We start from the raw sequence: 24,125 nt of genomic DNA, 5'->3' as shown, positions 1-24,125 counted from the left end.
AATAATCAAAAAATGGAGAAATTAAAGAAATAGTAAATAATGAAAAAAAAAGTCTTTCTTTCCTTCCTCGTTCAAGAACATATTGTCATTTAAGGTACCACAGATTTTAGATACTTCACTGCATACCTTTTAATCTCTAATCCTTAATCCTTTAACCTGAATGTTATACCTACACTCTGGAATGTAAGTGGGGCTTGTCATAATGCTACTTTCAGTTAGTTAAATATATTTATGCCTCTCATCTTTCTTTCTTAGATTGTGAGTTCATAAAAACAAGAATCATGTATCTATATCTTATAACTCATTGAATTAATCTCTGAAATATAAACCATAATTCCAACTACTGGTTATATTCTGTCCTATTTTGATAAATATGTAATCCCTATTTTGTGGGACTACCTGATGAATGGTGGAAGAGTTGTAAAATATCACCTTATTCTGGTTAATGGCAGATTTACACTATAAAATCCCATGTATTAAACCTATCTTTCTAACTGTAGAACTGAGCTCAAGTTATTTTGGGGAACAAGATGTATACCTGTATTTATATTTCATCTCGCACTTTACGTATAGTATACAGTCAGAATGAGGACATTTTTGTCCACTGTTTCTTCTTTATAAATTACCTGTTCACATCTTCTTCGTGTTCAAACTGGAATTCCTATAATTTTCTTACAGTTTATAAGAAAACTCTTTGTATACTGGTAGTTTTCACCTTTTGTCTGGAACATATTTGAAATTTTTTTCCCCTACACTTAATGTGCTGTGCTTGGTCGCTCAGTCGGGTCAGACTTTGCAGCCCCTGTGGACTATAGCCTGCCAGGCACCTCTGTCCATGGGGATTCTCCAAGCAAGCATACTGGAGTGCCATGCCCTCCTCCAAGGGATCTTCCCAATCCAGGGGTCGAACCAGATCTCCCGCACTGCAGACAGATGCTTTACCATCTGAGCCACCAGGGAAGCCCTTAATGCCTACACTTAAGGCTTGCTTTTCACTTTTGCTTTCACTTTTGACCAGAGAAAATTTAAAGCTTTATGTAACAAAATCCATTACTATTGCCCTGATTATTTCTTTTTGTGTTATATTAATATGTCATTCTTAGCTATCTTTCTAAGCCATATCAAACTCCTTCCTACAATTATGTAGCTGGTTTTTCTTTGAACTCCTATATGTCGGCTGATCCGAGAAGGCGATGGCACCCCACTCCAGTGTTCTTGCCTGGAGAATCCCAGGGACAGAGGAGCCTAGTGGGCTGCCGTCTATGGGGTCGCACAGAGTCAGACACAACTGAAGCGACTTAGCAGCAGCAGCAGCATGTTGACTGCTAATGTTTATTTACATTGTAAGCACCTGAATTTTCAATTCATTTCAGATTATGCCTTAAAACATTTTTTATCACTTTACATATAATATAAGAACCTAGCAAGAGTATGCTTTCATCTTCCCCTTCCTGTGCTTCATGCTATTATTTCCATATACTTTATTTTTATGTATTTAGAAACCCTACATTAGAGTTTATTTTTCCTTTAAACAGTCAGTTATATTTTATCCAATGTGTATTTTTAATGTTTAACAATCTCAAACAGGAAGGTTGCAAGTGCAATACAATGTACTTTTTTTTCTGAACGATTTGAGAGTAAGTTGCTGACATGATAACCTATCACCCCTAAATATTCCTGGAGTTTTCACTATAAACAAGGGCATCCTCTTGAAATCAGCCATCAAAATCCTTGGATCTAATTTGGGTATCCCCAGTTGTCCCGATAATGCAAAAAGATGCAATCCAGAATCACACAGAATAGCTGATTACCATGGCTGTTTGTCTCCTTGAGTCTGCCTTTCTTTAATTTTCATTCCCTTGACATGAAGATCAGGCCAGTTTTATTGTAGAAGATCTCTTATTTTAACTTGTTCTGTTTTCTCCAGAATAGATCCAGGTTCTGAATTTTTATTAGAGATAGCACAGACATTGGGCTGTGCTCTTCTCACTCCATGGTACAGAATCTGGATTTGCCCAGGATTGGTGATTTCACAGGTGATTGCTTGTTTAAGGCGGTGTCTGCTTCTCCACTATTCAACTGCCCTCTTTGAAATGGATATGCATTTTGTGGGGAGGTACTTTACAATTATGTAAATATTCCTGTTCTTTGTCAAACTTTCAGTTTGTTTATATCCGTATGACTCATGGTTTTCTATTTTATTCAATGAGATATAATCTGTTACTATCACTATTTATTTTGGTGCTCAAATTCTTCCAGATTCAGAAGTAGGACTCCTTTCAAGTTTCCTTCTGTGTCCCTTTGACATGTAACTGTCATCCTCTGAGCACTTCCCTACTTTATAGCACAGCATGATATCACCAGATAGTTGGTACCAAAATCAAATTGATTATATGCAGCCGAAGATGGAGAAGCTCTATATAGTCAGCAAAAACAAGACCTGGAGCTGACTGTGGCTCAGATCCTGAGCTCCTTACTGCAAAATTCAGACTTGAATTGAAGAAAGTAGGGAAAATCACTAGGCCATTCAGGTATGACCTAAATCAAATCCTTTATGCTTATATAGTAGAAGTAACAAATAGATTCAAGAGATTAGATCTGATAGACTGCCTGAAGAACTGTGGACAGAGGTTCATAACATTGAACAGGAGGTGGTGACCAAAACGATCCCAGAGAAAAAGAAATGCAAGAAGGCAAAATGTTTGTCTGAGAAGGCCTTGCAAATAGCTGAGAAAAGAAGAGAAGCTAAAGGCAAAGATATACCCAACTAAATGCAGAGTTCCAAAGAAATAGCAAGGAGAGATAAGAAAGCCTTCTAAAGTGAACAGTGCAAAAAAATAGAGGAAAACAATAGAATGGAAAGGCTAGAGATCTCTTCAAGAAAATTAGAGACGCCAAGGTAGCTTTTCATGCAAAGGTGCACAATATGGGACAGAAACAGCAATAACCTAACGGAAGCAGAAGAGATTAAGAAGAGGTGGCAAGAATACACAGAAGATCTGTACAAAAAAAGTCTTAATGACCTGGCTAACCACGATGGTGGTTATCCTGGAGTGTGAAGTCAACTGGGCGTTAGGAAGCACTACTAGGCACAAAGCTAGTGGAGGTGATGCAATTCCAGCTGAGCTATTTCAAATCCTAATAGATGAATCTGTTAAAGTGCTGCACTCAGTATGCCAAAAAATTTGGAAAACTCAGCAATGGTCTGGAAAAGATCAGTTTTCATTGCAATGCCAAAGACTGGCAATGCCAAAGAGTGCTCAAAGTGAAAGTGAAAGTCATTCAGTCGTGTCCAACTCTTTGTGAGCCCATGGACTATACAGTCCATGGAATTCTCCATGCCAGAATACTGGATTGAGTAGCCTTTACCTTCTCCAGGGGATCTTTGCAACCCAGGGATTGAACCCAGGTCTCCCGCATTTCAGGCAGATTCTTTACAGCTGAGCCACAAGGGAAGCCCAAGAATGCTCAAACTATCATTCAATTGTGCTCATTTCACATGCTAGCAAGGTAACGCTCAAAATCCTTCAAGCTAGGCTTCAACAGTACATAAACTGAGAACTTCCAGGTGTACAAGCTGGATTTAGAAAAGGCAGAGGAACCGGAGATCAAATTGCCAACATCTGCTGGATCACAGAAGAAGCAAGGGAATTTTGAAAAACATTTACATCTGCTTCATTGACTAAGCTAACGCCTTTGACTGTGTGGATCACAACAAAGTGTGGAAAATTCTTAAAGAGATGGGAATACCAGACTATCTTACTGGTCTCCTGAGAAACCTGTATGTAGGTCAAGAAGCAACAGTTAGACCTGGACATGGAAAAACAGACTGGTTCAAAATTGGGAAAGGAGTATGTTAAGGCTGTATATTCTCACCGTGCTTATTTAACTTATATGCAGAGTACGTCATGGAAAATGCCAGGCTGGATAACTCACAAGCTGAAATCAAGATTTTGTGGAGAAAAATCAACAACCTCAGATATGCAGATGACACCACCCTAATGGCAGAAGAGGAACAAAGAGCCTCTTGATGATGGACAAAGAGAAGAGTGAAAAAGATGGCTTAAAACTCAACATTCACAAAACTAAGATAATGGCATCCAATCCCATCCTTAATGGCAAATAGATGGGGATAAAATATAAACAGTGGTAAATTTTATTTTCTTGGGCTCCAAAATCACTGTGAATGGTGACTGCAGTCATGAAATTAAAAGATCCTTGCTCCTTGGAAGAAAAGCTGCAACCCACATAGACAGCATATTAAAAAAGCAGAGACATCTTTTTGTCAACAAAGGTCCAAAGCTATGGTTTTTCCACTAGTCATGTATGGTTGTGAGAGCTGGACCATAAAGAAGGCTGAGCGCTGAAGAACTGATGCTTTTGAATTGTGGCACTAGAGAAGACTCTTGAGAGTCCCTTGGACAGCAAGGAGATCGAACCAGTTAATCCTAAAGGAAATCAACCCTGAAAATTCATTGGAAAGACTGATGCTGAAGGTGAAGCTCCAATTCTCTGACCATGTAACGCGAACAGCTGATTCATTGGAAAAAACCCTGATGTTTAGAAAGACTGAAGGCAGGAGGAGAAGGGGATGACAGAGGATGAAGTGGTTTGGATGGCATCACCGACTCATCCTGGACATGAGCTTGAGCAAACTCAAGGGGATAGTGAAGGACAGAGCAGCTTTGTGTGCTGCAGTCCATGGTGCTGCAAAGACTCGGACACGACTTAGTGACTGAACAATGACAACAATTTGCCTTCTGTGTCCCGTTGACATGTAACTATCATCCTCTGAGCACCTCTGTACTTTATAGCACAACATGATGTTCCAGTCTCCACTTGTATTTTCCTTGCTCCATCCTAGTCATTTATCTAGAACTCTTTGAATCCTTTTGAATGGAGAATTGTACATAGAAACCAAGATCTGAACACTACCTGTGTCCATTGCCATTGGAGTGTTGCTTCTCCCATGCACTCTTGTTAGAACTAGAGATTGTGTAAGTAGGTACACGCATATACGCATTTCCTCCGTATATACATATCTCTATGTACTTAAAACCTACACTGCTTGTCAATACTTCCAGTTCAGTTTATCACCACAGGACTCATTCTAGTCTTCTCCTTTTCTATATCTGCAATGTCCTTCCCCAACAGTGAGAATCCCAACTCTCATTATTCTTCATGTATTTCCTTATCTGATCACTCCCCTGCGTGTAAGCAGTCACACATGTGGCTGCCACTGTCCCCTCTGTGTGGATACCTTCTTCATCCTGCTCAGGCTCTGACACCCCTTGCCACTCAGAGGCCCTCCTCATATGCTTGGACCATGACATTCTATGCCAGTTGCCCTTTCCCCTATGCATCTGCCTTCCTAATTTTGTTTGGGCTAACACACCCTGCACTGAACACCTTCCTAGGCAGATGCCCCCCTTGCCCTACTCAGGTTCTGAATCTCTCTGCGTGGCTGCCCCTCTTTGGGGATCCCTGTCACCACATGTCATCCTTCTCCCCCAACATAGCTGCTCTCCGCGTGCCCCTTGCTCCAGGGATCTCACACAGAGTTTTACTTCCTTTATTCACCCTCCTTGTCTTGTTCAGGTTCTTATATCCCACAATGGCTGTCCCTCCTTAAGGACTTCCTCCTCGTTCCTTGCAGACTCCAGTATCCTACACTGTTCTTCCACAGGGACTAGTGCCCTTCTCATTCTGCTTGTCTCAGTCTGTGCTGAGCAGATGTCCTCTTCTTGGGCTCCAGCATCCCACAGTGAGCCATGCTTCCTCATTTGTCTTCCTTTTTCCACTGAGGCTCTGATATTCTACTGTGGGCCATTCCTCCTTGGGGACACCCTCCTGACCTGTCTTGGTCTCCAAAACGCTGTGCAAGAAAGGCTGCTCCACTGAGTGGATACTCCCCAAGTTCTGATGCCTCGCTTTGAGCCAACAGAAGCCCCCTGGGCCCCTCACCTTGGCACAGATGCTTCCTTCACTTGGACCAATCTAATGGTTTAAGGACTGAACTGCGTTGAAAGAAGAAAGTGAAAGGGTAGTGGAAGGGATCTTTTAAGGAAATTAAAGATACAGAAAAAAGTATTTTCTATTTTTCCACAGATTGGTTGATTGTGGTGTTCTTCTAGTTTAGATATGAGTTTTCATCTGGAACCATTTTTCTTCAGCATGAAGAATCTCCTTTAACATTTCTTGAAACACATTTCTGTTGGTGCTTAATTTTCTCAGCTTGTATTTTCTCAACCTTTAAAAATTTCATTCATTCCATTTAAAAGATGTCATTCCATTATCTTCTGTATCATTGTTTTAAATGAGAAGTCAGTGGAATATTTTTCTTTATATGCATGTGTCTTTTTCCTTTCTCGTTGCTTTGAAGACTTTTCTTTTTATGATTGAATATTCAGCAAGTTGATTTTGATATGCCTTGTGGTTTTCTTTGTGTTTGTCCTTCTTAGAATTCACTGAACTCATAGATATAAATATTTGTATTTTTCAGAAAATTTGGAAAGTTTTCAGCCATTATTTCTTCAAGTATTTTTCATTCCTCTTTATCTTTCTGGACTACAATTACACACACATTAAACAACTTAATATTTCCCCACATTTCATTGTGTTCCTTTTCCTTTTTTAAGACTTTTTTCCTTCCTGAGCTTCATTTTGAATAGCATTTATTGTAATGTCTTCAAGTTCAGCACAGTAAATATGCAACTGTTTTTTTAAAAGTCATTAACTTCTGTTTAATTACTCATTAAATTAGTCAAAAAAAGGCACCAGTGATTCGTATAATAGATGGCCTGCAACATACTGCTGAATTTTGGAAGTAGGATGAACTTAGAATGTTTTAAAATTCTTACTAACTTTTGTTAACCTCCTTTTTCTTCAGCTACCTTAAAAGGGGAAAAATGCATCCAGTCAATCTTGAGTTTAGAAACTTTTCAGAAAGAGACAGAGAGGATGGTCGCAATAAACGATTACTTCCTCAGAATGTAGAGCAAGGAAATTGTTGATCATTAGTGATATTTGGTTAAGTTGCTTCAGTCTCATCCGACTCTGCGACTCTATAGACGGCATGCATGCATTGGAGAAGGAAATGGCAACCCACTCCAGTATTCTTGCCTGGAGAATCCCAGGGACAGAGGAGCCTGGTGGGCTGCTGTCTATGGGGTCACACAGAGTCGGACATGACTGAAGTGACTTAGCAGCAGTAGCAGCAGTAACATTTGGCTAGTTTTATAGTAGGGATTTTTAATTTTGTTTTTATTGTTGACTGCCTAACTTCAAAATAATTAAACAATGCTTGTTTAGGGCAGAAAAAAAAAAAAAGCAGTGTCTAATCTGCTATTAAGCCATTCTAGTGACTTTTTTCACTACAGATGTTACATTCATCTCTAGAAGTTATTTGGTTCATTAAAACATTTTTTCACTTTCTCTTTCATTTTTCTTTGAAATCCTTGAGCATTTTCAGAATAGCTGTTTTAAAGAATTTGATTACCAGTTCTATTATCCCTGTAATTTCTCTATGTGTTTACGTTCTAAATTTTTCTCTTGGTTATGCGTTCTGTCAGATTTTCCTTCTTCTTTACAGATATTGTAATTTTTAATTATTATATGCTGGATGTTTAGTAAGTTACATTGTTGAGTGCCTGTTTTCTTTAAGAAGCGTTAACTTGGATTTTGGGGTTAGTTAATTTACTTGAAGACAGGCTTCATCTTTTCTCAGCTTATACTTAAGCTTTGTTAAGGAAAGACTAGAATGACATATTTTTATGCTAGTTTATCCTTACGCTTATCAAGTGATCTTCCTGGATCTTTACTGAATGCCCTAAGTGTTCTGTGACGTGTCTGTACTCTGATTTGCCTCAATTTGTAAATTTCCCAGTCCATATGAACTAGAGTTGTACTGTTTACAGATTCCTGGTAGATGCTTTGTCCCCAGGAGTGGGTTTCTTATTCAGCTTCAAGGCCTGTCCCCTGCATAGACACACTGTTTAAAATGCAGTCAAAGAGGCAAGGATCCCTATGCAGACTTTTAGAGCCCTCTTTTCTCTATAACTTCCACTTTTCCAGCACTTTGCCAGTAAATTCCAGCAACCTCAACATCTGTGAACCCCATCATCTATTTCCTCGATCTCACGAGCCACCAATAAATGCTTCCATGCAGAAAGCCTGGGCTATCATGGCTTTCTGAACCTGGGTGGTATTTAACTTCAGTTGCTCCAAATAGTGCCCATGTATCCTTCCATGGATCTCTTCCTTCCATTTCTTACAGAAACTTTTTAAGCTCTTATTTATGGACTAAATGTTTGTGTGTCCCCTTCTCCCTATTCCTATGATGAAGCCCTCACTTCCAATGTGACTGTATTTGGAGACAGGGCCTGTGAAGAGATGATTAGGCTTAAATGAGGTCATATAGTTGGGATCCTAACCCAATAGGGTAGTAGCCTGTATAAAAAGGGGCAGAGACGCCAGAGCTCTCTGTCTGCCATGTGAGTACACAGCAAGAAGGCAGAGAAGAGAGAGCTCCCACCAGGAGCCAAATTGGACAGACACTTGATCTTGGACTTCCCACCCTCCAGAACTATGAGAAATACACTTTTGTTGTTTACGCCACCGAATTTATTGTATTTTGTTACGGCACCCTGAACAGACTGTTACCACTGTTCAGGTTTTCATGCTAAATACCCCACCTCACTGTCCTTCACCTTCACTTCCCATCCTTCTTCACTGAATAACTATATGCCGCCAGGTAGGAACTCCTTTAGCTTACTTCCTGACGCCTTTCCTCAATTCTGTTTTCCTAATCTTTGTACCCTCTTTTCAAATGTACCATCCATACCCATCTTTGCTTCCTTTTCTGTTCTAATGGCATTTTGTGTATATAATATAGAATATTTATATCAGATACCTTTCTTTAAATTCTGCCATAGGTAGTGATGCAAGCTATTTTCAGACCATTATTAATGTCAGTTTTGATTCCATGAGTAGTTGACAGAAAACGGCATAATTAACTTCAAACACAAGACAGTTTCTCAACATAGTTTTGTTGCCTGTTAGTCAAGGCACTCAATGGTACACACGTATGAAATTATTCCTGGATGTCTAGGAGTATGTCTTATTCATATCATATTCTCTGATTTATAAGCATACAGAATATTTTAAAATATTTAATCAAGTGAAGGAATATGTCATTTAAGGAATTAGACTATGCTGCTCCTATTCAAGGTTAAAAAGGTAGTACAGATCTGGAATAAAAGGATCACAGTTTTCCTCAGGCTATTTCTTGTGCTTGTGACAGTCAACAATTATTGATGGTTAGACATAAAAAGTAAGTTTTCAATAATTAAGAAAAATCTAGTGCTGATGGAAACAGAAGAGAAAAAGGACAAGGTTCTGAACTATCTTTAGGCCCCACCAACAGTGGGGCCTTCAAGAACACAGTACCTTTCTTTTTATGGGCCTCCATATAGGTGACTAGACTTCCCTGGTGGCTCAGAGGTTAGAGCATCTGCCTACAATGCGGGAGACCTGGGTTCAATCCCTAGGTCGGGAAGATCCTCTGGAGAAGGAAATGGCTACCCACTCCAGTACCCTTGCCTGGAAATCCCATAGACGGAGGAGGGTGCTAGATTACAGTCTATGGGGTCGCAAAGAGTCGGACACGACTGAGCTTTCATATAGGTGACTTACAGACAGCATAAGAACATTTAAGTCCTTAGTTTCAGAAGCTGACTGGATGCAAACAGTTAACTGTGCTTCAAAGTAGCTATTTTAGGCACAACACTCTGGGTCTAGTAATTCTCTAAGGTATCAGGTCATACTGTCTTCACCTACCAATACAGGAAAACATGACTGTTAGTGGGGCTTAAAGAAACAAGGAATTGTTTTTTTCCCTATAATAGAAGAAGGCCATTTAGGGATGCTTCTCCACAATGCCAATAAAAATGGAATTCTATTTTTTCACTTCACAACCCTTAGTATCCTCTTGGTTATTGTCTCATGGTTGCAATACGGCTTCTCCTCTTTCAACCTCATATTCACTTACCAGCCCAGGGGGAAGGGGGAAAATCTTACCAGGAAGAAGGGGAAAATCACAGTGGTGGAAGGCAATAGGTTGTCTATCTTCGATTATTAGGAAAGCCAAAGTTTCCCTAAGACTTCACAGCCAAGACTTGCAGTGATGTGCCTTAGATTAGAACTTTGCCACTAAGCCACATCTAACTGCAAGACTGCCATGGAACTGTGAGTGGGGCTTGGGTGAGATAACAAGTAGTCAGTCTCATTGAAGGTGGACCTAAACCGCCATTCATCAGTCAGTATTTAAAAGGGCATTCCTCTTTGTCAGGAAAATATGTGTTGGTTTTAGTGAAAAGCAAAACAACAATTACAACAAATAAGAAACAAGAAGATATAGAGGCTGCAAAGGAGCCGCTTCCACCTTCCAGTCCTGTTGTTCAGTCATGAATTCATGTCTGACTCTTCGTGACCTCATGGACTGCAGCCCTTCAGTCTTCTCTCTCCTTCACTATCTCTAATAGTTCACTCAGATTCATATCCATTGAGATGATAATGCCGTCTAACCGTCTCTTCCTCTGCCATCCTTCTTTCCTATTGCTTTCAATCTTGCCCAGCATCAGGATTTTTTCCAGTGAGTCAGCTCTTTGTATTAGGTGGCCAAAGCAATGGAGCTTCAGCTTCAGCATCAGTCATTCCAAAGAATACTCAGGATGGATTTCCTTTAGGAATGACTGGTTTGATCTCTTTGAAGCCCAAGGGACTCTCAAGAGTCTTCTCCAGCACCACAGTTCAAAAGCATCAATTCTTTGGCGCTCAGCCTTCTTTATGGTTCAACTCTCATATCCGTACATGACTACCAGAGAAACCATAGCTTTGATTATACGGACCTTTGTTGGCAAAGTGATGTCTCTTTATTATAGCTTTCCTTCCAGTTCAGAGAAACTAAAAATGCCAATTAATAAAGAACCACAGAACCCAGGAACCAATAAACCATTTTTTAATGTGATCCAGGCCTTAACAGAAACTTGTACATGGAAATTTCAGCAGTTATGTTGGAGATATGAGCTTGCATGTTTTCTCATAAGAAGTCTTTCAGTTTGATAATACAGTGATTAAAAGTCCAGCTACTCACTAGTGATATGCCTGTTGGTAGTTTCAACCCTCTTGGCCCTTGCTCATCACCCCAACAAAAGTAAAATTACAGAGAAGCATTTATGTTGAATTAGTTGACATTTGGATTCACTTCTATCAGGATATGGGAAACACGTAAAATTACTGGGGATGTTGCTGCGGACAATGAAAGTCATCGCCAGTTTCCGCATTGTGAGTATTGCTTTGTGACATCATGTCATGGGTAATGATCAGGCTTCCTGTCCCTCCTTCTATTCCAACGTCCACCCCGCCTCTGTCTGGAATGATATTGAGTCCTTTGGGGATAGATTTATAGAGTCTGCCAGAGTAGTCAAACCATAGCATGATCTAGAAAAGAACAGATTTCTATACTGAGATTTTACCTTTTTCAGGAGGGACAGCTGAGGATCTAAGAAATTAAATGACATTCCCAAAGCCAGACAGCTGTAAACTAAGACCAGCACTTGTTTTTCCTGACTACTTGGCTAAAATTATAGCCTCTATATCTCTCTGGTTTTTCCTCTTAGAGAATTCTAAGTAAAAAGAATGTATATATATATATTTACACACACACACACATATATATGAATGTGCTATTCATATATATATAAAATAATAATTTATAATATGTGTGCATGCCAAGTTGCTTTAGTTGTGTCCAACTCTGCAACCCTATGGACTGTGTAGCCTGCTAGGCTCCTCTGTCCATGGGATTCTTCAGGCAAGAATACTGGAGTGGGTTGCCATGCCCTCCTCCAGGGGGTCTTCTCAACCCAGGGATGGAACCTGTGTCTCTTACGTCTCCTGCGCAGGCAGGCGGGTTCTTTACCACTAGTGCCACCTGGGAAGCCCCACAATATATATACATATGAGTGAAATAAGCATGAAACAAAAAACAATGATTAAGAGCCATTATATATCTCTTAGTTGTACTACCTTTAAAAAGTAAAGAGTAGCTTTTAAAATTTACTGAATCTTGACATGACACTAAAGCACAGTGTTATTTTTGGAGACATTCTCAAATTTTCCCCTGTCTAATAAGTTGTCAAGGATATCCATTAAAATGTACAAGTAATAAAAGAGTAAACTTATAGTGTAAAACTGTAAATTAATGATTCTAACACTCATGTCTTGAAGAGTTGGGTATATTAAGCCTATTAATACAATAGATTTTCAGAGTTAATTTTTTTAATCATAGTTTTAAAATGACATTTAATTTGGTGACGTCTCTGGTCAATTAATTCTCGGGGATTTAAACAATGTAATATGAGTTGGATCTAAACCTTATTTAAAGTTTTTGGAAGTGTTAGTTTTTAAGAGAGATTTATCTATTTAGACTGCCTAATGTTTTGAAGGAATAATTCCAAACAACACCCAGTTTCAATTATTGGGATACGATCTGAACTTCACTTGGAAAAGTGGAGGCTTGCTTTTTATGTTCAGTTGCATCAACTTATGAAAATAAGTCAGGTTCTGTTTCACTATCATTTCCCTTAGTATCGTTTATCCATTATGAAAGGCTGCTTTGTTAGCAGATGGTAGAGCTCATACACTATCAGTCAAACTCAGAGCTTGTTGAGAGGGTTGGCAAAGATTATTTTCCATGAAAATGCAAGGTTTTTTGTATTTGTGTAGTTTGGCAAGCAATACAGAAAAAAACCTCTTATGTTGATGAATTTGGAAAGTCTAAATAACCTAGTTAAGTAAAGCGGTTGTCTTAAAATGAAAGAGCGCTTGATTAGCTTAATAATGTAAGTAATATCTTAGGGCTGTCTTTCATCTTAAACACCTATAACTTTCTGTTTGTAAAAGATAATAGTATGTGGACTTGCAAAAATTTACAAAATCACCTTCAGATATTATAGTTTGATGACTCATCTCACTTGGGGGATTAAAAAAAAACTGGATAACTGTTAAAACTTGTACCATGTTGCAGGAGGGAAACCAGATGATTCAAGCCTGTTAGATTAAATTACTTGGGATTCTAAAACAAAAGAGTATTCTCAATGACTTTTGAGTTTATATTTTGATAACTTCAGGGGTCAGTCTGACCTCAATTCACCAAAGCAGAGTGGTTCCAGGTTTCTTAGGAAAGTATTGTGTGAACTTCACATAAGGGAAGCTTCCAAAACTACACTGCTCCATCAAAGAACTATGTGTATGTTGGCTCAATTTGTGGTGTGGATAAAAAAGCAAATGAATCCAAACATCTAAAAATTGTTTTAGGATCAGTTTATTTTTGATACAAGATTGCTCTGTCCATAGACCTGACTTTTACTGCTTTAGCCCTAATCAGTAATGCTAAGTCAAGAAATTTACAACTGATTACTTAATCTAAAATCAGTCCCTGTTCTTTTCCTTCATAGCACTTCTCACTGTAATTAGTATTAATATTAATTTTTAACAGTGTTCTTATTTTTTATCTATCTCTCCCACTAAATTACCTGCTTTGGGGTACTGGGATTACATCTGTTTTGATTACTTCTGTTGAACTAAAACAAATGCACTGTCAGACAGTTCTCTGGCAAAGGTTTGTTTATTCAGAATCAGTAGAGAATTGCAATCAGAGGTCTGTAACCATTGTGAGTCATGTGAAAGTTCCCCCATGGCAGAGGAAGATGAGCACTTTTATAGGGAAGGAGAAGGAAGTTGTGAGGGCTAAGTAAACAAAGAGCCCATGGCTTCTCACTGGCTGAGTCTCTGCCATGGGAGGAAGAGGAGTCCTTGTTCGTGGGCTCTGTTATCCCTACAGATCTGAGAGATCCTCTTTATGGTCTCTCAACTCTATTTAATTGAAGTTTCTGTCTATTGATTTTTTACATTTCTTTATCCTCAGCATCTAGGAGACTGGCACAAGCAGGTACTCAAGGATGTCATTTTGTTTATTTAATAACTATGTTGGATGCCTATAATACTGGAGTACACAGGCTCCATTTTAGGTATTGGGGGCATAGTGATGGATTAGACAAATATCTTGCTCTCAGAGGGCAAGTGTGAGAAGTGTGAAGAATCAGATAGTAAAAAAAGGAAACACAAAGGGTATGTTACACAGAATTAAATGCTATGAAGAAAATATATCAGGGTAAAAGAAGAACAGCTTTACTAAAAGGATGCCAAAAGCAAAGGTGGGGGTGTAAATTGGTGCAGCCACTATGGAAAACATAACGGAAATTCCTAAAAAAAAATTAAAAATAGAAATACCACATGATTCAGCAGTTCCACTTCTGGATATTTATCTGAAGAAAACAAAAACACTGACTCAAAAAGATACCCTGTGTTCACTGCTGCATTATTTACAGTTAGCCAAGACATGGAAACAACCTGAGTATCCATCAGCAGAGGAATGGATAAAAATGTGAAACTGTTATATATAATATATATTAGAATATTATTCTGTCATAAAAGAAGGAAATCTTGGCATTTTTGACAATATGGTTGGAACTTGGAGGCATTATGTTAAGTGAAACAAGTCATAAAGAGAAAAACAAATACTGTATGATCTTGCTGCTGCTGCTGCTAAGTCGCTTCAGTCGTGTCCGACTCTGTGCGACCCCACAGACAGCAGCCCACCAGGCTCCCCCGTCCCTGGGATTCTCCAGGCAAGAACACTGGAGTGGGGTGCCATTTCCTTCTCCAATGCATGAAAGTGAAAAGTGAAAGTGAAGTCGCTTAGTCGTGTCTGACTCTTAGCGACCCCATGGACTGCAGCCCACCAGGCTCCTCCATCCATGGGATTTTCCAGGCAAGAGTACTGGAGTGGGGTGCCATTGCCTTCTCCAGGTTTAATGCATGATCTTACTTATATGTAAAATCTAAAAAAAAAAAAACCAGACAAGAGGAAAAATGAACTCATAGATACAGAAAACAGACTGGTGGAGGTAGGCAAAATGAGTAAAGGTGGTCAAAATGTATAAACTTTCAGTTCTAAAATAAGTCCTGTAATGTACAGTACTGTGACTATAGTTAATAATACTGTACTGTATATTTGAAAATTGCTAAGAGTAGATCTTAAAAATTCTCATCACATGGAAAAAAATTGTAGCTGTGTGGTGATAATATGTTAACTAGACTTACTGTGATCATTTTGTGATATATACAAAGATTAAATCACTATGTTGTATACTTAAAACTAACATATTAATGTCAGTTATATTCACTAAAGACAAGAAGCTGAAGTTGAATCATTCTATGAATATCTACAAGACCTTCTAGAACCAACACCAAAAAAACATGTCCTTTTCATCATAGGGGACTGGAATGCAAAAGTAGGAAGTCAAGAGATACCTGGTATAACAGGCAAGTTTGACCTTGGAGTACAAAATGAAACAGGGCAAAGGCTAACAGAGTTTTTCCAAGAGAATGCACTGGTCATAGCAAACACCCTCTTCCAACAACACAAGAGATGACTCCACATGGACATCACCAGGTGGTCAATACCAAAATCAGATTGAATATATTCTTTGCAGCCGAAGATGGAGAAGCACTATACAGTCAGCAAAAACAAGACCGGGAGATGACTGTGGCTCAGATCATCAGCTCCTCACTGTAAAATTCAGACATGAATGGAAGAAAGTAGGGAAAAGCACTAGGCCATTCAGGTATGACATAAATCAAATTCCTTATGATTATACAGTGGAAGTGAGAAATAGATTCAAGTATTAGATCTGATAGACAGAGTGCCCAAAGAACTATGGAAGGAGGATTGTAACATTGTATAGGAGGTGGTAACCAAAGCCATCCTCAAGAAAAAAAAATGCAAAAAGGCAAAATGGTTTTCTGAGGAGACCTTACAAATAACTGAGAAAAGAAGAAAAGTGGAAGGCAAATGAGAAAAGGAAAGATATACCCATCTGAATGCAGAGTTCCAAAGAATAGCAAGGGAGACAAGAAAGCCTTCCTCAGTGAACAATTCAAAGCAACAGAAGAAAACAATACAATGGGAAAGACTAGAGATCAGTTCAAGAAAATTAGAGATACCAAGGGAACCTTTCATGCAAAGATGGGCTCGGTAAAGGACAGAAAAGGTAAGGATCTAACAGAAGCAGAAGAGATTAAGAAGAGGTGGCAAGAATGCACAGAACTGTACAAAAAGGGTCTTAATGATCAGGATAACCACAATGGTGTGATCACTCGCCTAGAACCAGACATCCTGGAGTGTGAAGTAAAGTGGGCCTTAGGAAGCATTACTAGGGACAGAGCTAGTAGAGGTGATGAATTTTAGCTGAGCTAGTTCACATCCTAAAAGATGATGCTGTTAAAGTGCTGCATTCAACACACCAGCAAATTTAGAAAACTCAGCAATGGCCACAGCACTGGAAAAGGTCAGTTTTCATTCCAATTCCAAAGAAAGGCAATCCCAAAGAATGTTCAAACTGCTGTACAACGGTGCTAATTTTATACACTAGCAAAGTAATGCTCAAAATCCCTCAAGCTAGGCTTCAATTGTATGTGAATGGAGAACTTCTAGATGTACAAGCTGGATTTAGGAAAGGCAGAGGAACCAGAGATCAAATTACCAACATCCATTGGATCATAGAAAAAGCAAGAGAATGCCAGAGAAAAACATCTACTTCTGCTTCACTGACTACACTAAAACCTTTGACTGTGTGGATCACAAAAAACTGTGGAAAATTTTTAAAGAGATGGGAATACCAGACCACCTTACCTGCCTCCTGAGAAATCTGTATGCAGGTCAAGAAGCAACAGAACCAGACATGGAATAATGGACTGGTTCAAAATTGTGAAAGGAGTACCTTAAGGCCATATATTGTCACCTTGCTTATATAACTTATATGTAGAGTACATCATGAGAAATGCTGGGCTAGATAAATCACAAGCTGAATCAAGTTTGCTTGGAGAAATATCAACAATCTCAGATATTCAGAGGACACCACCCTAATGGCAGAAAGCTAAGAGAAACTAAAGAGCCTCTTGATAAAGGTGAAAAAGCAGAGTGATAAAAGCTGGCTTAAAACTCAACATTCAGAAAACTAAGATCATGGCATCCAGTCCTATCACTTCATGGTAAACAGATGGGGGAAAAAATGGAAACAGTGGCTAATTTTATTTTCTTGGGCTCCAAAATCACTGTGAATGGTGACTGAAGCCATGAAATTAAGTGAAATTAAAATGAATTTATGAATGAATTAAAATTAATTAATAAAATTAATTTCATGAAATTAAATGCTTGCTCCTTGGAAGGAAAGCTATGATAAACATAGACAGCATATTAAAAGCAGAGACATCACTTTGCCAACAAAAGTCCATACAATTAAAGCTATGTTTTTCCAGTAGTCATATACAGATGTGAAAGTTGGACCATAAAGATGGCTGAGCGCTGAAGAACAGATGCTTTCAAACTGTGGTGCTGAGAAAACTCCCATGAGTCCCTTGGACCACAGGGAGATCAAACCAATTAATCCTAAAGGAAATCAACACTGAATATTCATTGGAAGGACTCATGCTGAAAGTGAAGCTCCAATACTTTGGCCACCTGATGCGACAAGCCAATTCATTAAAAAAGACCCTGGTGCTGGGAAAGATTGAGGGCAGGAGGAGAAGAGGGCAACAGAGGGTGAGATGATTGGTTGGCATCACTGACTCTAGGGACATGAATTTGAGTAAACTCCAGGAGAGTGAAGGACAGGGAAGCCTGGCTTGCTGCAGTCCTTGAGACCGCGTAGAATCAAACACGATTAAGTGACTGAACAACATATCTCAATTGAAAAAGGAAAAGTGACTGGGTTGTGCTGCTGTAGACAGTACTGTCAGGAAACACTCTTCTAACAGAACAAAAACAGGGCTTTTGGTGAAAGAATTAAAAGAAAAATAATGACAGGAAGATGGTAGAAACAGTTCAGGTATGGGTGAATAAGATCAGTTTGACTGGAACGGAAAACAATGTGTTGGGAGTAGCAAGATATAAAGTTGGAAAAATGAGACAGAGCCATATTCTTGAGGCCTTGAGTGTCCACTCAGGAGTTGGGCTTAAACCTGTGGGCAGTGACCAGATGGCAGACTTAAAAAGTCATTTAGTGGGAATGAAAAGGAAAGGGCCCATGTGAGAACCAAAGCACTCACAGAATTCTGAAACAGATAGTACGCAGAGTGAAAAAGTGAGTGAGGAGGCTGATAGGATATCATTGAGCCTGGGCAACGAGAGGGATGAGAAGCTCAGAAGCAATGAAGTCAGGAGCAGAGCCAGGGTTTCACTGATCTTAAATGCATGTATGACTCACACCACTCACCACTTACTCCTGACTCATGCTTCTGCCTTGCCAAGTGTTTTTCTTTCCATACTATACAATGTTCCATTGAAATGGGTGGTGGAACCTAATTCATTTTAGCAGTTTACCATCTGTTTTAGATGGCTTATGATCCGCACTAGGTAATTTACCAGTTAACTCAAGAAGCTGTGTGTTATATTCAGAAGACAGCTCTCCTTTTACTGCACTAGAAGGTAAAATTAAATAGGACAGGACTGCTACCCCTGCTCCTTCCCTGGCCCCTTTAGTTTCTTTCTTTCTATTAATTTATTTCCTTGTGTCTATAAATCTATGCAACTCATTCCTATTCTATGAAACACTTCTCAACCCTCCTTTCTTGAGCTAATATATTTTTCTTCTTGTAAGAGTTGTCAAATATCTTGATTTTACCTCCCACCTACCTACAGAGACACTCAAAAACTGCTTTTAAAATGGTCTCTACTTGGGTGTTCCAAAGGTACAAGCCAATTCATCATTTCCAAAGTAGAACTCATCATTTTCCTCCCCCAACTCTCTCTTTCTCCTGTATCCTGTTTCTAAATGAACAGCAGCATCACTGACTCCAGTAACCTAGCTAGAATCTGTGAATTATGATAACTTCCCTCCTTTATTCCCCACTACATATGCTGTCCTCCTTTTCTTTTATTAATGCATTTTCTTTTTTTAAATTTATATTTATTTATTTTTGGCTGTGCTGTGTCTTCACTGTGGTGTAAGGGCTTTCTCTAGCTGCAGTGAGTGAGGGCTACTCTAGTTGTGATGTGTTGGCTTCTCATTGCAGTGGCTTCTCTTTTTGTAGAGCGTGGGCTCTAGAGTGCTTGGGCTCCAGCAGCTGTGGCACAAAGGCTTAGTTGCCCCAGGGCATGTGGGATCTTCCTGGACCAGGGATTGAACCCATGTCTCCTGCATTGGCAGGTGAATTCTTAACCATTGGACCACCAGCGAAGTCCCTACCTTTCCGTTTTAACATGTAATCTCTCACACTTTCTCCTCTCCATTCTCTTTGGCACTCATTACTTTCAGTGACATTATTAATATCAAAGCATTTTAGCTGGGTCTTCCAGCATCTATTTTTTTTTTTTCCCCCAGCACTTATTCTTGACCTTGACCTTCCAACTCATTTTTCATTTGTCCACCAGAGCTGTCTTTCTAAAGTCACATTTATTCACGTCATTTTCCTGCTTAAAAATCTCTCCTTGACTTCCCACTGGCTCTAACATTGCCCACAAAGCCCTTCCTGATCTAGCCCATCACCATCTTTCAGCTTCATCCTCTACCATTTCTCTGTAGGAATCTTCGGCTCTAGCCATACCGCATTACTTAGTCTATTACCCAAGTACAGGACACTCTCTGCAGCCACAGTGCCTTCTCTGTATAGGGCCCCCTTCTTTTCTTTGACTGGCTCACTCCTGTTATGCACAGCTCAGATGTCATCTTTTCCAGAAAGGCTACATTTCCAGAAAGGCTACATTTCCAGAAAGGCTTCTGTTCTCTCCCTTAGTCTTGGTTAGTTACCCTTCATACGTGTTCCCTGAGGGCCTTAGGTCAGTTTGCTATATGCCACCGTTTGGCAGCCAGTAAAGTCAATCTCAGTCATGAATTGTAATCCTAATTCCCCCTGGGTCCTGCTCCTTGGTTGTGCAAATCTTAGAGCACTTGAGCCCACACTGGCCACCACACCTATGCTTCCTAAGTTGACTCCCTTTGAAGGTAGGAGGCTCCACAGTCTCTGAAACAAGCCTGGGCACAGGGGCTTTTACCATCGTGCTCAAGGCAGGCTATTCAGTGGTCAGTTGCTGTGGCCTTCAGAGGGCTCCCACTCGGGGGCCTGTCACCTTGTCTTCATGGGAACGTAGCACAGATGCCTGCCATAAACTCCCATTCTTTCCCTAAGTGGTGAAACCAGGAATTGAGATAGGGTATGTCTGAATCTAAGTCTTATATTTCCCCCTACTACATCATAATGCCTATCCTTGAACTTGTGTTGAATAAAAATGCTGAGGTCTTCTTTATCTGAACGGCTGGCCAGCAGTTTTACTTTATGTCATTGCTATTCTCAACCTCAACACAGTGGTTCCTGTTATTTCTGTTCAATTTCATCTTGTTTATTTTGATACTAGTTCCAATATTCAGTGAGTTAGCTATGTCGTACAGCCTGTGGAATTCACTGCTTTGATAAACATGATACTTACAGTCTTATCCATGGTGAAAAAATGTTGAACACAAATCCTGTCTACTCTCCCTTTCTGGGGCACGTATGCTGCCCTGAGCTATGACACGCCTCTGCCTTTTTTTGTGTGTGTTTGTGCGTGTGTGTGATCATCGTTATGTCCCCTGCCAGGTAAGTGTTCTGGCTTTGTTTTTTTAAAATCAGTTCTCTATCCACATTTTCTCCTGGAGGTAAATTATATACCAGAAGCATGACTGCCAGGGTGGTGCTAGTTCTAGGTGGAGTGAGGGGAAGACTGTCCCATAGTTGCTTGTGGTAGAGAATAGTCTTCCAAGGATTTGCCCAAACAGCCACAACTAGGCCAAGTATTGAGCATGGAAGAACTCCTTCCTGATGAGAGTCCTATAGGTGTGTCCAGCACATGGATCAGGGTATGGGAGCTGTCAACATGTGATGATCATGGTGACAGGCCCGTGATCGGGGACAGATGGCCAGGCTGACACCGAGGGTCTGTATACAGAGCTAAAGGATAAGCACAAGCAATGGGAGACCCCAGTCCGGTTGAGGGTTGCCAGAATTAGCAAGTAAAAATATAGAATGCCCAACTAAATTTAAAATTCAAGTAAAGTTTGCTTTTCCTTTTTAGTATAACTTTGTCCTATGCAATATGTGGCACATACTTGTACTATAAGTCTATTAGCTATTTATGTAAAACTCAAATTTAATTGGGCATCCTGTATCTTATTTGTCAAGCCTAATCCAGATAGAACTGGAAAGTAATGTGGAGTTAGGTCCCTCCATCTTTATTTTTTATTTTTAGCCTCCATCTTTAAAATAGGGTAACAATGGACACATAACAGGAGTCTGCTAAGAATTGACATGAAATGCTTGGCACAGAGGAAGTCCACAACAAATTTAAGTGCCCTTTCCACTTCCACACAACCTTTCCTTTCTTACTGGAAATATAGCATTAAATAATTCAATTAGGTTGTTATCATAAATATCATATAAGTCCTAAGATGAACAAACTCTTTGAGGGAGAGGAATTTTAAAACTCTGCAAGTGCCAGTGGGTGAGTACTGGGAACTACTCATAATTTAAGAAAAGGCAAGGAAGCCAACTGGGGACTGTTATGGTTAATTTTATGTGTCAACTTGAATGACCCATGAGTCCCCAGATATTTGGCTAATCATTAGTTCTGGGTGTGTTCTGTGAGGATGTTTCTGGATGAGATTAACTTTTGAATTAGTGCACTGAGTAAAGCAGAAGGCCCTCTCTAGCGTGGGTGGATATCATCCAAGCCAGTGAAGGCCTGAGTAGAATAAAAGGTTAAGCAAAGAAGAATTTTCTCCATACTTGTCTGCCTTTGAGCTAAGACATCTGTCTCCTGCCTTCTGACTCGGATTGGCACTGGAACTTACACCACTGCCTTTCCTGGTTCTCAGACCCTGGACTCACACTGGAACTACCCCCACTGGCTCTCTTGGGTCTCCAGCTTACTAGCTGCAGATCTTGGACTTCTCAGCCTCCATAATTGTGGGAGCAAATTCCTGTGTGTGTGTGTATATATTTGTGTATCCTATTGTTTCTTTAGACTAATAGAAAAATGGAGAGACCAGAGAACCAGGGTGGAGAGTCAGGGAAAAACCAGGATATTGTGGCATCTTGGAAGCATGAGAATAGAGAATTTCCATTAAAAAGCCTAGTGTTTATGACTCTCTTTCTTTCTCTCTGTGCTTAACTGTTTCATAGTATATTACTTTGTTTTGATCTGAATTTCCCGAACTTATTTGGCCACATAATTATTTTTCCTAGGAAATATATTTTAAAAATATTTTAAGTGACACATAAAAATATTGGCCTATATGTCCCTGGGACCCAATTCTTGAATGTCAGACTCTAAGCATTATAGTTCACACCCATATGAAACTTATTATATCCAAAACAGCTTTTTGATTTATTGGCATTTGGAAATCATAGTAGAATGTTTTTTAGGATACTGTCTTCTAGAAAGCATATGTCTCCTTTGAGAATAAATTTAAATTAGGGAGAAGTAGAAGAAGATACATAGAAATAGAAATACATAGAAGTAGTAGAAGAAGAAAGATACAAAGTGACAAACTTAAACATTAAATTCTTATTTTTCTTAAGATTCTATATACATGAGAAGATACTCATGAAGTTTTCAGAATATCTACCATTTTATACACCAGGAATACTATATTAAAAACAAAAACAAGCCAAAGCAATCTGGAGGAAGAAGAATGGAGATGGAGGAATCAACCTTCCTGACTTTAGACTATACTACAAACAATATTGTCCAGGCACAAAAACAGAAATACAGACCAATGGAACAAGATAGAAAGCCCAGAGGTAAACCAAGGCACCTGTGTGCATCCTATCTTTGACAAAGGAGGGAAGAATGTAAAATGGGAAAAAGATAGTCTCTTCAATAAGTGGTACTGGGAAAACGACAGCTACCTGTAAAAGAATGAAATTAGAACACTTCCTAATACCATACATAAAGATAAACTCAAAATGGATTAAAGACCTAAATATAAGACCATAATCTATGAAACTCTTACAGGAAAATGTAGGCAGAACACTCTGATATAAATCATAGCAAGATCCTCTATGATCCACTTCGTAGAGTAATGGAAATAAAAACAAAAATAAACAATTGGGAGCTAATTAAATTTAAAAGTTTTTGCACAGCAAAGGAAACTATAAACAAGGTGAAAAGACAATCCTCAGAATAGGAGAAAATAATAGCAAATGAAACAGCTGACAAAGGATTAATCTCCAAAATATATAAGCAGCTCATGCAATTCTACACCAGAAAAACAAACAACCCAATAAAAAAGTGGGAAAAAAGAGCTAAACTGACATTTCTCCCAAGAAGACATACAGATGGCTAATAAACACATGAAAATATGCTCAACATTGCTTATTATTCAGTTCAGTTCAGTTCAGTCACCCAGTCATGTCTAACTATTTGCAACCCCATGGACTGCAGCACGCAAGGCCTCCCTGTCCATCACCAACTCCGGAGTTTACCCAAACTCATGTCCATTGAGTCAGTGATGCCATCCAACCATCTGATTCTCTGTTGTCCCCTTCTCCTCATGCCTTCAATCTTTCCCAGCATCAGGGTCTTTTCAAACGAGTCAGCTCTTCGCATTAGGTGGCCAAAGTATTGGAATTTCAGCTTCAACATCAGTCCTTCCAATGAACACTCAAGACTGATCCCCTTTAGGATGGACTGTTTGGATCTCCTTGAAGTCCAAGGGACTCTCAAAAGTCTTCTCCAACACCACAGTTTAAAAGGATCAATTCTTCAGTGCTCAGCTTTCTTTATAGTCCAACTCTCACATCCATACATGACTACTGGAAAAACCATAGCCTTGACTAGATGGACCTTTGTTGGCAAAGTAATATCCCTGCTTTTGAATAAGCTGTCTAGGTTGGTTACAACTTTCCTGCCAGGAGTAAGCATCTTTTGATTTCATGGCTGCAGTCACAATCTGCAGTGATTTTGA

At 39.4% G+C, this 24,125-nt stretch overlaps 1 protein-coding gene across 1 annotated transcript in view; it reads left to right on the top strand.

Moving 5' to 3' along the window:
• The window catches only part of FBXL13 (F-box and leucine rich repeat protein 13), a 224,236-nt gene that overhangs the window by 41,611 nt on the left and 158,500 nt on the right, over positions 1 to 24,125 (top strand). The window lies entirely within an intron of this gene.

This window comes from Ovis aries, chromosome 4, assembly GCF_016772045.2.
Source record: "Ovis aries strain OAR_USU_Benz2616 breed Rambouillet chromosome 4, ARS-UI_Ramb_v3.0, whole genome shotgun sequence".
Taxonomy (NCBI): Eukaryota; Metazoa; Chordata; class Mammalia; order Artiodactyla; family Bovidae; genus Ovis; species Ovis aries.
The sequence above is the reverse complement of the archived record's forward strand: the minus strand, read 5'-3'. Positions and strand labels throughout refer to the sequence as shown.